This window comes from Thunnus maccoyii, chromosome 19 (genome assembly GCF_910596095.1).
Source record: "Thunnus maccoyii chromosome 19, fThuMac1.1, whole genome shotgun sequence".
NCBI lineage: Eukaryota > Metazoa > Chordata > Actinopteri > Scombriformes > Scombridae > Thunnus > Thunnus maccoyii.
The window spans coordinates 6911832-6918568 of NC_056551.1; positions in this window are offsets into that span (position 1 = coordinate 6911832).

A 6737-nucleotide genomic window follows, 5' to 3' on the forward strand; every position below is an offset into this window, starting at 1 on the left:
AGCACCGCCTGCAGAGGGCGCGCACATGCACACTGATACCTTTATCAATCTGTTTTACATTTTACATTACTATCTATCTATCTATCTATCTATCTATCTATCTATCTATCTATCTATCTATCTATCTATCTATAATAGCCTACGATATCTACAGTATCTCAACAATTAGACCTAGAGCTACTTCTGTGAAGCCTTTAGTGTAATGTTCCTTTTTAAAATAGTGTCATAAAGATGTGCATTTGCATAATTGTGCATAATGCAAAGCTAAAAGTTGTGGTGTTTTTGTATAGGATTGAATTAAATCAAAATTCAGTTAAACTCTGTCTGACTTGATCTCAATAAAATATTTTATGAATGCAAAGGTGTTTTTTATTTGCTGGGGCTGTAAATGTAACCTCAGCCAGCTCTCGGTCACTTCCGGCCTCCAATAGAACGTGCTACTTGAACAACACTGCCCCTGTCTGGTCCCGGTGTACCACTAAATGATAACAAGGCAAAACTATGCACCACTGTAATGCAAACTGTTCATGGTACACGCATATGATGTGAGCCCACCATCAAACAACAGTGATTCATAACTTTATGTTTTCTATGATGCTATCTGCTGTATGAATGAATGGTTTTTCATGTGCTCACTGAAGGTTGGCAGTCTTATCACTGGGCAAAGTGAAGCCCAGTGAGATCCAAACTGATAAACTGAATTTGTTTTGAAGAAAGGAGATTACTGTACACTGTTCTTGCAATTAAGCCATTTATTAATTAACAGTACATTCATTTAATCTTTCCATTGCACCACACTGTGTACCTTTCTTGGAGATATTAAGCCCTATTAGCAAGCACCTGCAAGAGAAATTGGAAGTACAAATTTATAATCTGGTTCCTATTCTGATAATCTATTTAACAATAATGTGTCTGGAAGCAAGAAAATCAAATTGTTAGTAGATGTATATGCAGAGTATATGCTTTATTATATGCTTCATTTTATTCACCTGAGATATAAAAAACACAGCCAAGGTGGCATCTTGGTTTCATGTTTCTGTGCAAAGAAATTTATTTTATTTATTTATTTATTTCAATCATGATTGCACTTAAACACGCACACACACACACACACAGACACACACACAGACACACACACACACACACACACATATATATACAGGTAGTCTGAGAGCATATTTCTAGTCTTGCAACACACTGCTTTTTGGGCTTTTTGAAACACTGTCCGATAATTACCAAAGTTATAGGAGGAAAAGTAGGGGGTTACTTTTTGTACACCTGCCATTCAGGGGTTTATGAGCATTATGGGAACTCAGCACTGGGTGGTGAGACATGGACAAGATGCATAGTACTAGTCAAAAGTTTGGACACACTTTCTCATTCAAGTGAATAGGAAGTTGTGTCCAAACTTTTGACTAGTACTGTATTTGTTTTTGTTGCTTTTACATAAGCATTGTGAAAAGCTGATAATAAGGACATAGAGCCATCTGTAACTACTTATACTAGCAAGTCAGTGATTAGTCCCTGCAGATATTTTTGAATGCAGAGGTTGTAGAGGCAGGCCTCTAAACATGACATATTTAGTTATTGTGGCTTTAATACATGTGCAAGACACACGTACACTGCTGCAGATATCCGGTTGACTTATGAGAGCAAAGGTAAGAATGTCTTAGATGTGGTCGGAACTGTTAAGAAGAAGCAGCTGCTCCACCACCACAGAGAGCTCCATTATCACAAAAACTGCATCCAGTTATGGTTTTATGTTGTTTTAAAATTCAATTCAATTCATTTTATTTTATATAGCACCAAATCACAACAAAAGTCATCTCAGGGCACTTTTCACATGGAGCAGGTCTAGACCATTCTTTTAATAGCCTCATCTATTCCATGGTACTGTTGTATTTTTTTTAAATTTTATTAGCTTTATATCAACTTTTCTTGATCATATCGGGGTGCACTATCACGGAGCAAACACCCACTGACTGAAATCACAGAGGCTTTGACTATTTCACACTGACTTAGAGACATACAGTATCTGCAGCAATCACCTCTTTTATTTGTCTGAAATCCATCGAATATAAGAAAAAAACACACAAGCCGGCATGGTGCTGGTCATGCTAAACTGCTGCAGACTGAAAGCAGATCTGCTTATAATACTTTCATTGTTTACACTGAACAATCCTGCAAATACACATGGAGGATAAGAGAGAAAACAGAGTACAGTTGTCCACACCTTTTGATAGGAATTAACTGCCATCCAAACTGGGTTTTTATATTGTTTAACATATATTTCATTCTGTCTTCTCAGAAATATTCTGACACTGCTACTACTAATAATAATACTACTAATTATATTTCTAATTATATGTCATTTCTAGGAGAAATGTATAGATTTGATTTTCATGGTGACACATTTTCTGAAAGCTTGCCTTCCCTGATCCTGATAACAAATGTTTAGAAAAAAACACCTAAAAGTCTTCACTAAGTGCTATAACTGTTCCATACTGAGTTATTAACACTGAGGATTTGCGAAATATTTGAAATTAAAGTGAAGCTGTGAAACTGGTAAATTTCATTTTCAATGTTGTAGAGGAGCTCCTGACCATCTCTGCGGAGATGTAAGACCACAAAAACTTATACATAATTGGGGTTAGGATATCCAAAAGACCAAAAAATATCAAACTGAATTTGATATGTGCATCTTAAGAAGTAATTTTGTGGACACAAGACTTAAATAGTTGGATTATCTGTGAATGCACCCAACAAATACAGAACATCCCCCAGATTAGACAGTACCAGCTGACAGATTCCACCACTGTTTGTACAAAAACATTAATTTGGGGATAGTTTGTCTGTGGATGAGGAAACTGATGTAATACACAAACAAACACACTCACAAACAAGCAGAAATAAAGCAAATATCACACACATTTATCCTGAAAGCTTGTGAAAGCTTACTGTGAGATCAGTTCTCTGAGGTGTGTGATGATCTGTGGTTGAGGGCCTGATGAGTTTATTGAATTGATGCCCACAAATCATTGAGACATTGAGGATATACATGCTCCTGATTGTGGTTTTCCATCATCAGTCAGTTATAGTCTGACAGAATGAGCTAGATTGCACTTTATAATCCAAATTCAACACTTTGATTATAAAAGTTATGGATTTAAAAAAACAAAAACAAAACAGCAATAAAGGTCTGTTGCAGTATTATGTAACACACATACAGGAGCATAAGTATATTTACACAGGCACGTTCAAATATTTTTAAGTTCATTATAATATCTATGAAACCTTAGCTGACACTACCTGCATTGTCTATATAACTGATAAGAGATCATATCACTCCTGTTTTAGCCTCTTTCCACTGGTTACCAGTCAGTTTCCAGTCAGTTAAAATAACATGCTAACATTAAGAGTATGAGATGGAGAAAAAGTTACCTCTGGCATTAACCTGGTGGCCATTTACTTCATATTAAACCACATTTTCGAGTCTTGGTTGCCCTCTAGTGGACAAAAGAGTGAAAAGCAGGGCAATCTGCATTCATACTTATTAGACAAATGATTCCGTTTAAATCTATTCAGTTGACTGAATAGGAGAGGTAATAACAAGGTTGCATTATAAGCTGGTTTCTGACCTGACTTAACAGGACAATTTGATTTTGACTGATGTGAAAAATTGACAATTAACTGTCAATTACAGAATGTATTTATCTCCCTTTCCCTCTCTTACCTCTTCTATGTTATGTATATACCATTGAATACTGTATAAATGTATGTTGTGATAATGAACAGCTGTGGAGGAGGTACAGTGAAGAAAAATATCTTTACTCCCCTTAGGGACAAAATGTTAATGACAGTTTTATGGAGATCACATGTTGCCTCAAACTGATACTGTATTGAAACACTCTCACTGTCTCATACATTGTCTACTGCACATCGCCTTGTTTCTAAATTTAAGAGCAGTAATTTATGCATACATTCAAGGGCTCCAGTCATGGATGAAAACATCCCAACAAGAAAGTCTTGTTTTTGTGCCTCACTGTTTCAGACAGCAACACATGCTTGCTTCAGGAAGTCCAGCAACCCTCAATAGGCAGAGTTGTACACTTGAGACTTTGACTTGAGTTGAACTGGAAGGGTCAGCTCAACCAAATCACAAAAACACATATTTTCCCACGTACTCCCAGTGGTAACCATGGAGATGTTTTTGGTCAAAATTGTAAGATGTCTTCCACGTTGATGTTTGCTGCAAGCCTATAACTGAGTTTTTATTTTTGTAGAGAATTTTTTTACTGGGTTTTATTCTGTTCTTTGTCGGGATGAGTCTGTATTAATGAGTCTGTTTTTGTCATGCTGCTAGCCAAAAGTCCCATGTGGAGCAAAAATTAAGAATGAAATAAAAATGAACTAAACTGAAATTAAATGATCTGTTATCCAAAAGAATTTACGTTAGGTGGGAAAAAGAATCATTACAATGACAATTAATTTCATTTCTTGATCTTTTTCTGGTCATTTTACGTACTACTGGCTGACAAATCTACTAAATTAAACCTTTTTTGTGTTGATCAAAGCATTAAAAAGTTAAATTAGAAACTACTAAAGAAATAGTCCCAGTGAAAATGTTTATCCACAGTAAGGTCTGCAGATCTTTAAAGACGGATATGCATGAACCTCAGGCTGCCAACTGGTCCCTGCAAAATTTGAGGCTTTCAACAGGGATGCCCATTACTGCCCTCTGCTTTTCTTGTATTTCTTTGCTGAAAAAAGTTTTTTTTGTGCTGTCTGTTTCCATGATTAGGGGCAGGTGCTGGGCTGGCAGAGGAGTGCACTGCTACCGGCTGTCTGAGGAAGATTGAGGAGGACCTTGTCTTTGGAAACGTCAATTAAAGGGTCTGAAATCATTGACAGGTGAAGTGGGTCAGAAAGCAGTGCCTCCTACTGAATTGACAGCTTCACTGAATCTAAAAAGATATTGCAGTTGGCAGTTTTAACAGCTCTACTCCGACTGAACAACCTCCCAGCAAAGAAATAGTCATCTCACTTTCTTTTCTCGTGGGTTGCCATTTGATGATATTCTTCACATTACTGCATTTCTTAGGATGCCGTGGCTCAGGAATGCTGTATTTCTCTTTTTCTTCAGTGGGCATACTTCCTCTGAAAGAGATAAAGGATCTGAAGTGTCTATGTGGGTTGTGAAACTATCACATACACATCTGAAGGCCTCTGTGTTTGTGGTGCTAAGGCATCTTACAAGCTCCTCAGTCCCCTCCAGAGTCCACCAACTGACAATAGTTCCTTTGCAGTATACATGACTTACTGAAAATAATGTGAGGAGAAGAGAAACGTCTTCTTCTGAAATTCTGATGGGGCATTAAAAGATGGTAGAGGTACATTTTGGATTGCTTAAGTCATGAGTGAAAACATGCATGTATTTTAATTATGCTAGACAGGTGGTGCTTATAGCTCATTGCAGTTTTGTTTTTCATATCTGTGCACATAAGTGTCCACACAGAACATAATCAGTGCTGTATTATCATAACTTTATTATCAGATTTAAGCTCACTAATCAAGTATGTAAACTAACAGCATTTTTGAAATAAGCAGATTCAAGTCTATCAGTGTCTCTTCTATTTTTTCCTCTTTTTCTAGCTTTCTATGTCAGTTCACCAAAGTAAACCCAGATGATCCAAAAACATAATTTACATAATTATTGTGATTGTCTTCTACTTACAGTCTGCAACACTGACAGTTGTTACTGTCTAGTTGCGAATCACTAACTTGGATCTATTTTTTAAACAAAAACTTATATATTTTATATGAATAGAAACAGGTAAGCATTTTACAACCAAACTATTTTTATCACCACAACAGTCCATATTTTACGTTTAACACATTGCATGTTGTCTATGTTTCACTGATATGAATCCATTTATGCTTAAGAGAGTTTCTGACATTTTCCCAAGACCTTGAAAGGTTATCTTCTTGTGAGGCCTCATTTATAGGTCAAAATAGTTCAGCAGCTGTAAGTTTTTTTATTCTAGGTTTGCCACTTTAAAAGATGTTAACAGTACAACAATGACAAACGAATCTGATTCTGATTGTGCTTATGTTTATGTATCAATGATAAAAAAAAAAGTAACAGACAGCTACTGAGGAGATTTTCCTGAATTTGTACTTTTTTAAGAATGTTCTAAAATCATTTTTTATGAAGTACTTTTTAACTGCCTCTGGAAAGTCAAGAATTACAGAGTATCCTTACTGTTCTTCAATCAATCAAGTATTGATCAATCAATTACTGTAAATTTGCTTTGAATCTTGTATGCTTTTACCTCATGAGAAAATATTTCAGAATCAACTTTATTGACCAAGTATGTTGACACATACAAGTAATTTGTGCTAGTTCTCTATAGCCTTCAATATTACTAATTCACAGTGCAAGAGCATTCAAATACATACAAATAGCTAAACAAAGAACAAGCACAACTAAAATAAGCAAACATAAACATATGACATGGCTAGCAGGCAAGAGTTTGGTAAACAGTATCTGTATACAGGTCAGATTGTTATTGTATACTACATTATATACAAGGTTGTGGTAGTGCAAGAGTGCATAGCAGTGCAAAGAATAGTGGAATAAATAATGCATGGATAATGAGTCACTGTATATACAGAGGTGATTTATGTGCATATTGGCGGATAGAGTATCAGGATCAGAACCAGAATCTATTTATTAG